Source organism: Drosophila melanogaster, chromosome 3L (assembly GCF_000001215.4).
Source record: "Drosophila melanogaster chromosome 3L".
Classification (NCBI taxonomy): domain Eukaryota; kingdom Metazoa; phylum Arthropoda; class Insecta; order Diptera; family Drosophilidae; genus Drosophila; species Drosophila melanogaster.
Window position 1 is genome coordinate 11,000,060 of NT_037436.4, and position 10,460 is coordinate 11,010,519.

Below are 10,460 nucleotides of genomic sequence, written 5' to 3' on the forward strand. Positions count from 1 at the left end.
TGTTGGTCCTGTCGAGTTCGTTGCTTGAGTCTTTTGTATTTGGCGGGCGCAGCAAGGAAATGTGAAAAATGCTCAAATTGCAGTGTGCAATTCGAGTGGCCCAAGCAGGTTGCTACTGCTGCTGCCACTTCCAGCCGCAAGTTGCAAGTTGCTGTTGCACCTGCAGACAATTGCTAATAATTATTTATGCGGCCCAGGGGCAGCTTGCTGCAAGTATCTCCTAGAGAAGAGTGGCTGCCACTTTGGCATTGGCTACTGTGCCACTCCCCAGCCCCTTTTTTCTTGGCTCATCAGGCAGTTAATGACCAGTCGACGTGGTCATCGCCATACCCTGGCCAATCCATAATTATGCTGCCGTACATATGAGCACGTATACATATGCTGAAGCACAGAGAGCTGAGCTTAGGCTATGGTGTTTTTGGTGGGTGGAGTCACGCCTTCAGCCTCACGCTACCACTGCTTTCAGTTTTAATTTAATAATATTTTGTTACTTTATAGCCCGAAGCGACAAGCTTGTTTACAAGCTCCAAACATGCAACAACTTTAATAGTTGTTGGCCCAAACGGCAAAATAACAAATGCAGCGAAACAAGCGAACAACGCAAGGAAATCTAACGTGAAAGAGATAGCTTAAGAGGCCAGAACTCCTTAGCACATTGGCAGCACAATGCGGTCGTAAGTTGTGGCATTTTGCGCACTTCCTGTCGCCTGTCGACCAAAGTTCCTTCTGTATCCTTTTCCAACTGCATGTGTGTGTATGTATGTGCGTGTATATGGCTCAGCCAGTTAGCTCCCCCACTTTTGTGAAACTTTTTTGCCACACGCACGCACTGCAGTTGTTTTGCATAACGCCTTAAACTGCGCCAAGTTCCCCTGGTTTTACCATTTTCCATGCCATTTCGCATTTCACTTTCTTGCCAGCGGAGAACACTACCCCCAAAAGTAATCCCCACATAGACACATTTAACTTGTTTCGCCTTTTTTGCATGCGATTAGTTTGGTAATTTGATTGCGCCAGTATCTGTATCGCTCTCCTTTGAGTTAAGCTGTTAAACTTTGTCCTTGCACTCGGTTTTTTGGCTTTGCGTGCTTGCTAATTGAAAGGATTTTGTGGGAAATAGTTTAGGGCCCCACTCCCCCCCATCCGACTGACACTAGTTTTTCCAGCACTCCTCCCATTTTTCCGACACTTCCTGCTTAGTTTTCTCGTGCCTGGGAAAAGACCTTCGGGTGCAATTAGTCGACTGGAAGAAAGGGAAAATCCGCAGCATCATCTAATCTAATAAAATCAGCTTGCGTAATAACTTCCGTTTTAGGTTCTGCTGTTTCTTCAATTAAATCAATAATCGGCTAATCAGTTTCGGGCCTCTTTTCATGCTGCATATCCGTTTTGGGGGCACCGTGCCTGAAAATCACGATCATCATCATTGTCATCATATGGGCTATATGGAATTGGGATCCATCCTTTGCCAAGTCATTATCCCCAGTCTTTTCCCGAGTTTCTGTTTCAGTTGTTTTCTGTTTCGCCCCTCGCAGTTTGTTCTTTTGGACCAGTTTGACAGGTGTTTTCTTGCCGCTGACTGAAGCCCGATTCTATGCGACGTCTGCGCCTCTTTGGCTGTTTATTTGTTTTGTTTAACCGTCGGTTTTTAGCCTGGCTTTTCGACTTGGCCCAGAGATTCGGTTTTTTGGTTTTGGCTTGGCTTTGGCTTTGGGTTTGGGTTTCGGGTCGTGTGGCGGCGTCGGCGTCGTCGGCGTTTTGAATGCAAGCGGTTCTACTCGTATTTTAAATACGCTCTGACATCAGAGCCCCAGCAAACCCAAACCCCTCCCCCTTCCCCCATCCATGTGTCTTCTGGCGTGTCTTCTCCTTTTCTTCGTCTGCTTTAATTATAATTTATCTGACTTGTGCCTTAGTCGGCATCGACGACATCCAGCGTGAGCGTATCTCAAAGTTTTTGACTTTTATCTGCTGCTGAATTGATGAGTATATAATAAGACTTTATTGGTCGGAAAGCGGCTTTCAGGAATTTCTTTCAGTCAAGTGGAATGGTTGTCTCCGTGCGATTCTCCATCTCCATCTCTGGATACGTGGATCTCTGGACCTCAGTCCTCCTGTCGCCTGTCGTGGGTGTCGTTTCCCTGCGAGATCCTTTCCCGTTCTTTTTAAGCGAGCGTGAGAAACAATTCCTTGTGGTTTCTGTGGCAATGCATTTCTCTTGTTGCCGCTGCCACAAATTCTCCAAGTGAATTCAGCGAAAAAAAAAAATAAAAGAAATACGGACAGGGAAGGTAAAACGCCTTGGAATTTCGAGACCTCAGCCCTTTGCGTTCCTGGGTCTCTGCGTTCTTTTTCTTCACGTTGTTGTCGAATAAATTGCAAGCGGAAACCAGCTCAAAGAACTCAACAGGCTTCCCTTTTTTCCTGTGGTCAAGTGTAGTCACTTAAAAATTCAACGGTGGAAATGTATTCTAGTCCCAGTTAAGCACACACGTGCCAGCAAAAAATAAGACACAACCAAAATAAAAAAAACAGCGAAATAAATAGAAAACAAATAAACAAACAAGAAACACATTTGTTAGACGAAAGCCGCTGGAAATATGCATAAACATAATAATAACAAGTCATTTACATATTCATCCAACATCAACGGATTGAAGCCTAAAACCATAAGTCAGGCATTGAGACCTAAACTTATTGGACCCACTCGCCAGATACTTAATATTTGTAGAAAGACGAAAACTGTAAAAATAATCGCGCGACAAATTTATGATTAAATGTGTGTTATGCGGCAGACACACCCCCCTGCATTTCATCCAACTGCCAGCCCCATTGTGATTGTCATCGATCGGTTTGCATTGTTTTCGATCGTAAGAAAAATCCGATTTGAAAAATGCCTTAGTGACAGTTTTTCTACAGATTTTTTTTTTTAGAGTTAGAGATGGGGAGTTTTGGAAGGTGTCGTTGTTGCCAGAGGCAACAACAAAGCGGCTTACACTTTGTTTACAATGTTGCCTGGCTATTTTACAGATATTTCACTCCCCGCCGCCCGCCTCCAGCTGCTGCGTCAATATTGATCCATAAATAACAGATCCCCCGGACCAAGGCTTAAAAACTCCGGGGCCCAAGAGCGAATACCAAAAAAAAAAAAAAAACCCAAGACCAACTTCGAACATTAGACGGTCACAAGAAGAAGAGGAAGAAGATCTGGCCAAGCGGTCACGTCTCAAGTGAAAATGGTTTTTAAGTGGGCAATGTCTAGTGAAAATTAAACTGTCCCCTGGGCACGTCAACGCCATCATCACAACTAAGCCTTGGCCAAAAACTGACCAGAGTTGACTTGAGCGGAGATGAGCTGGACCAGCGGACATCATCATTTGGACCCTTGGATCCCAGGGATCCCGAGAAGTCGCTAAAATCCAAATGGTAGAAGCAAGAATATGTTGTGAGAACTCTCGGACACCCTGTAGTGTGAAATTTATAATATATTATGGCGGAAAATAGGGAGATATATCATATTTAAACAGCGTCTATAAATCAAAAACGTTTGTTTTTGCAAAAAGTTATCTACTATAATATGGAACCTAATCGAGTCAAGCTAGCCACTATTAGAAACATAGCCATAAATCTACATTTATTCGAAAAGACCGAAACATCTTATCTATTGCTGTGAATTACGAGAAGCCAGTAAATAATATTACTTATAAGAGTAAATGCCGAATGTTATTCTTAAGAAATGTATGTGGGGGTGTATTAACAATTGATATACCATAAACTGGTTATTTCATCATTCAAGCAAAGTTTCAGACAGTTTGCTAATAAAGTAATGAATTTATGTATTTATATTTAAATTATCGGAATAAAACAATATATATACTTAGCACCACACGACTGCCAGGTATCGTCAGAGGGAAAAAGAAGAAATGACCGAAAATCCCAAAGTGTCAACTCTAATTGCCTTTTGCTTGGCTTGTGCGCAGGGCTCCCTGGACCAGGTCCAATTCTTCCCGCCAGAAGAGAGTCTGCGGGAATGCAGATGCCTCACCACCACCACCACCATCACCGCCCCCGCCCCCAAAAAGTCGGGCTCTTTTGGTCAACGCTGGTCGTCAAATATTTGAGGTTGACTTTGGCTTGCGCTTGCGCAAATACTAATAAAATTTCGGTTAATTTTTTTAACTCGACACGCACACACACACTCATCGCAATGTCTGTACGTCCGTAAACACATACATATGTACATGCATACTCGTATATTTTTATTTATTTGCTGTTGCTGTTGTCGCACACTTGAGTGTAATGGATTTGTTGGCATGAAGATATTTCTTTATTATTATTATTCCGCTTTTTTTTTTGTCTTAACGCTGTCGCTTACTTAAAACAATTTGGAGGAACTTTCATCCGACCAAGTGAAATGACAAACAGCAGGGGGGTATTACATAAATTAGGCACTCGCCACGATTCGAGATCCGAAATTAAAGTGCAATTCATATTTGAGATACACGCTGGATTTATGGACGCCATTAGCTTGGGGGTGTGTGGTTTTTGGGTCTTGTCTGAAAATCTGGCATGTGGAGCTCGTAAACAAACATTACAATTAAGTTTTATGTGACAGACATTTGCGCTTATAAACTCAGCGAAAATATTGAACTGGCCCAGGCAAAAGCGAATTGCAAATTTTCAGCTGGAAAACTGGCTGTCGAGCAACAACAGGTTTTTCACTTTATGAGTTGGCCTAATCAAAAAACTGCGACAACAATCGAAAGATCCGCACGTTGCGAGTGTCTTTTGGACTGACTCAGAAATAATCAGGTGGCTTTATGCAACGACCCGTAAATTTCCTAACTCGATCCCACCCACCCACTGACCACTCCAAGTGCTTATCAAACGCGCCTTATCATCCACCGTAGCCAACCCACCAGCCACCCACTCAAAAGTGGGCGTCCGGTAAATAGAATTGGGTTCGCTTTTTTTTTCGAGGCGAGAAATTCATGAATTGCGACGCGAGCTGTGACGTAAATCGAAGGACAGATAGCCCCACCGGATCGGGGGGCTATATGTGCGTATATGGTATATAAATATATATATATATATATATATATATAGCTTTTCCCCCCGATAACGGACGACCATGTGCGGTGGGTGGCCGCAATCGCGCAATCTTTGCTCACGATTTTAACTTTGTTTTCGTTTATATTTTCAATAGTCATAGCTCATACCAAACACTCCGCACTTATTCATATATACTTTTAATGCTCATTCAATCCGTAATCAGCGATCTATGTAGTCTAATGACGTTAATTGAAACTACTCGAGATTAAAAGTTGTTTTCAAGTACGTGCTGCGGCGGTGGCCCCACCGAAATAAAAAAAATAATTCACTTCATTGAGGACTGCGTGCGTTTGTCTGATATGCCAAAAAAAAATTATAAAACTAAAATGCCCGCGGTGGGAACTCGACTATCTAAAGAAACCCGCAGACTATCAAAACCAACGAGAATGTGGCGGTTAGTCTGGGATAACTCAAGGTCCGAAGAGATAAACTATTTTTTAAAATTTAATGTCAAAAAATGACATCCCATTGTGGTTGTAGGAATTTTGATTGAAAGCATTTCCTCTTTCTGTTTATCGCAATCGGAATTTTCAAAACATGATTAAGTAATCAATATATCCAGGAAGATGACTTCATGTTTCACACATTTGCTGTGTGTTTCGCAATCTAAATTTTACTTTAAATCGAAATTTACTTTGAATTGTAAAGTCTTTAAGAAATTTCCAATAACTTATATTCAAGCTTCAAGTTATGAATGGTCACTTCCTAATAGTTGACCAAGCACATTAGTTCCACATGAAATAGATCTAGTAATATTTAGATCTTAGGTTCCAAGAAACCAGAGCTGAACTCCCTGCTAATTAAAGGGTTGTGATCGGATAGGAGCGCATCTTTGATATCTCCTCCTCCGCGGCGAGGCTCTAATGAAAAACAAAACGTTTATCAAATGCATGATAACGACGCATGTCCAGGGTTCCGATTCCGATGTGGCCCTATCAGATGTCGAAGTATCCACACCGTTGTCGGGGATCGGCATTAACCGCAGATCCCAAAGGTGTTAAGTCACTTGGCAACTGTGACAGACATGACAGTCTTTGTTTTATTGTTTAACGCATTTCAATTAACAACTCCAATGATCTGTCTGATTGTTAGATGGCCGATGGTGTGTCTCTTTTAACGCACACGTGATGATTGAATTTTAATTTTCAGCCCAGCAGCTTGGCCAAAAGCTGTGACCCCTTTGAGCTGGGGGTCCACCTCCACAACCTTTTGTGGCATTTTTTCTGAATCGGGCACGACTAATCCAAATCAAATGGCTTCTCCAAATCAATTCGTTTTCAATCGTTTAAAGTTAATTAACGCGCCAGAATTTTATTTCACTTTACACATTCCTCTTTCACTGCTCCCCAAAATCGTCTCCTTTGTTCTGTAACACGCTTTTGTTTTGCTGTAAATTTATTTTATGTTTTTTCCTTTTAAGCTTTTTGTTTTTTTTCCCTTTATTGTGTGCATTTTCACTGTTTTTTATTTTATTTTGTATTTTTTCTGAGTTTTTTTGTGTTTTTTTTTTGTATTTCGCTCAACGTCTCAATTTCAATGCGCGCTCTTTTGTTGTTTGTATTAAAATTGTTAATTTAAGGCTGTGTCAGAAATAAATTAACCACTGAACCAGGGACCTTAACTCGACCAAACACAGTATATATGGCGTTATTTTCTTTTTTTTTTTTTATTCCGCCCTGTTTCTAGGGAAGGGAGCCGCCACCAGGAGCACCTAGGTGCTTTTGTGTGGAAAATGCAAATTGCCATTGACATCGGGGTCTGAGAAATGGCGTCGTGCGGGTGAGACTCCAACCAGCGAACCACCTGAGACACCATCGCCACCATTGCCCCCCAACTGCACCACCGATGGAAGCCACCGAGTGGCTCCGTCTGTTTTATATGCCAAATGCAGTGGGACAGCGGCAGACGTCGCCGTTCGTCATATAAGGTGCGGTGCGTATAAGTCAGCCGCGTTGGAGGAGCAGAGAAAAAATCACTCGACATATTGAGAAATGTGCAATAGCCTAATGCCCATTTAAGGCAGCACTTTTCATGGCAAGTTGCATTTATCGCCGATCGGATCGGATCGGATCGGAATCGAAATCGGTTTAGAGCGATCGATCAAGCGTTGTGGCTATTGGCGTTTGGCGTTTGCCAGACAGGTCAAAAGCAAAGCAAACGGATTTTGGTCCAGCACTTGATGCAGTAATCTATGCTAATGGGCAAGTGTAAAACATCGCGGAGCTATTATCGCAGAACTGTTGTTTAAGGAACCAACCACATCGAGCAGATGCCTGTAAATGGTATAAATTACCAATGAATGACATACGATTTAATTGCCTCGACTAAGTAGCAACCGCTAGCAACCAGCAACTTGCAACAAGCAACTAGCAACTAGCAACTTGCAACTTCTGTTGCATACAGATCAGTTGATGTTGTTGCTGCCCGTGTCTCGAGTTGCTGGAATTAATTAATATTGCACTTTTGAAGCGCGTGCATACAAATTTGTCAGCCAGACGGGCAGTTCTTCGGCTCAGGTGTAGACAATTGGCATAGTTCACATAGAGAGAGAGAGAGAGAGAGATAGAGAGAGGGAGTGCAGCCCAGCTCTGCTTTTGGCCAAGATGGGCAATTAAAATTCCCCGAGACTGGCTAAAACTGGAAGTGGGAATCTGGAGCTGCAACTGGATGTGAGGAAACTGGGGCTAAGGGTCCTAGTACTATCTTTCTACCAGGCTCTCTATCTCACTCGCTTTTGTGTGCGTCAATTTGCCAGGCACACGATCTGCAGATCGGCGATGTCAAGTTGCTGCTGCGATTGACGTCAATATAGATAGAGTCAATATGGCATGGGAGTGAGATGAGATTGGGATGATGATGATGATGATGATGATGATGATGTGGATGATGCCACTGGAGGGGGCCCGTGCTGATATGGACTCATCATCAGTCCATCATTCATGGGTGCAATCGATTGCAGCACACACATACATATGTACATATGTATATAGCATATAGCCGCCGATCTGATATTACGCTGAGTGTTATGGTAAACCGATCCTATTCGTAACTGGAGCTCAGCTTTTGACACATTTCGACCAACCAAACAGCACAGCTGAGATGGCACTTTATAGTTTTTTTTCTTTCGGCTGTCCAAATGACTAAGCCGTCGGCAAATTGAGCGATCTCGCGAACTCACCTTTAATTTTTTTTTTTTTTTTTGTAGGAGGGGAATTATCCAAGCATTATCCAATTTGTAGCTTTTGCCTTCGGGGTGGCAAAACACATTTAACAAATATTTTTTAGGCTGCGTTGTGTAAACTCTAATTGCTAATATCAAAATATCACACTTCTTTTATTTTTATGTATTATTTGTGCTTATGCTGCGTTTGCGTGTTTGGCTTATTGTGTGTTTTGCGGCTTTAATTGATTTATATTACTTAATGGGCTGTTAAGACACACACTTTTCACTTGATTTTAAATGATTTGGCGAGTTTAGTTTACGGATTTCTAGGCGTTTAGATACTTTGCAGCTTGCCACTATTAGATTTCGAATTGCTGTTGTTGCACGCGCGATCGTTATTGTTGCAGTTGCAGTTGCAGTTGCAGTTTTGGGCTGCAGTTTCGTGCTGTCGTGTTTCGCGGTCTCGTCGCGTCAACGTGCGAATAACAAATAACGAAAACGTACGAAAAGATTTTCACTGCAAGAGGTTGGTTTTCCCGACGTGGCGTCGTCGTCGGCGTCGGCAGAGCTTCGGCAGCAGCGACGGCAACACCGAACCACCAAGACCTATCCAAACCAACCACTGAAACTCTCTTCGCGGAGAGAGAGAGAAAGAGAGTTTTTTGTGTGGCGGGTTGGAGGGGGAGTCTGTAAGCGCACTGCGAAGATTACGTTACGTTCGGATATATTTTCTATATATTTTTCTTTTTTTTTGGGTCCGAAAAAGACGCGTCTTGGTTATTCAGCACTGAAGAATTTGCGGCAGCGCGTGCGGAGCGTCGATGAACCTGAACCGACACTGCCCAGCAAGAAACTGACTTCTGAGTAGAGTCGCCACTCGTACAGCGACGATACCAGGCACCAATACCATCGCACCGAGAGACACCCACACCGAGGCAAACAGGCGGCGGTATCTGTGTGTTAGTGCCGACTGTTGGCCTCTCATTCGCCGGATAAAGTCGCGAGAGAGCGAGAAAGAGCAGCACGTGCAGTGGAGATTTCTCTAGTTCTTTTTTTTTTTTTTGTGTTCCGCTTTTCTCGGTGGGAGCTGCTCGAAGAGCTTCTCCTCCCACTCTCCGCCCGCCCGAGCAGTTGTTGTTTATGGCTGCGTGGGCTTCTAATTGCTCAAAACTCTATGCCAATGGGGGCACTCGGCTGCATTTGGCGCTTTTGGGTCGCCAGTTGCGAGTCGAGCTCCGAATAGGCACCTCCCACTTCCACCGACTGGCGTTATATAACATCGAATGCGAAGATAAGCTAACGAAATCCGAATCCAAGCGGATGTCTTTTCCACTGTCTTGCAGAAGGCGAAGGCAAATAGAAGCAGCGCTCGTTGAATCCTTTGGGAAGTTGGCCGGCTTTTAGGTCACTTTTCGCATCCTTCGAGCAATATATGTCACTTAATTGAGCCCTTTCTTCTTAATACAGCATTTCATTTTCATTTGAGTTCTAAACTAAACTAAACTTACATTGCTCAGAAGCCAAAAAATTTTGATTTATGCGTTTAGTACTTTATCGACTTTAAGGGCCTTCTAATCTTAGAAACAATTACAAAACAATTTCAAATATATAATTTATTAAAATGTTTTACAAATAGTAATAGCAGCGTTTTTAGTTACAGTTTAAAACTCAAACATTCTCTAAAGCAAAAATGTAAATTCAATACTTTTTGATTGAAATTTAATTAGTCTAGTTTTTAATAATTCTTGGCTTTGAACTTATTTTCTTTTAAAAATAATATAATATTCTTAATTGGAACTCTTTTTTGTTTAACTTCGCAAAAAAATTAAAGCGCTACAAAATGATCTAAAATATATATTTGTTTAATTTTAGACTTTCATTTGTACCCATGAAGTTATTTTTGTCTAACATGCATATAAGCCAACTTGCATTATAAGAAAATCGCAGTTGACTGATTTTGAGCCGCATTGAAGGCCCGGATAAAATCGTCGGATAAACTCTCTCACCTATACCACACACACGTTTCGCTCGCACACAGATACAGTTTCGGTCTCTCTCTCTGCGCTCGTGAGAATCGAAATGCCGGCAAAACAACTTCACAGATACGATATCTGAACTTGAAATGCCGATGCACGAGAGAGAGAGAGAGCGCGCTCTCTCTCTCTTTGCACACCGTGTGTGCGGT

At 42.5% G+C, this 10,460-nt stretch overlaps 1 protein-coding gene across 4 annotated transcripts in view; it reads right to left on the reverse strand.

Moving 5' to 3' along the window:
- Positions 1-9,129, reverse strand: part of klu (klumpfuss) — a 28,018-nt gene extending 18,889 nt beyond the window's left edge. For 3 of the 4 annotated variants that reach the window (NM_001274762.1, NM_057714.4, NM_001274761.1), the window contains exon 1: positions 8,291-8,774. The gene's annotated coding sequence lies outside the window, so the exon portion shown is untranslated. Of the gene's footprint in view, positions 1-8,290 lie in introns of all 4 variants that reach the window. The other variant, NM_001300095.1, reaches the window with a different exon arrangement.
- Between the last annotated feature and the right edge of the window lie 1,331 nt (positions 9,130-10,460).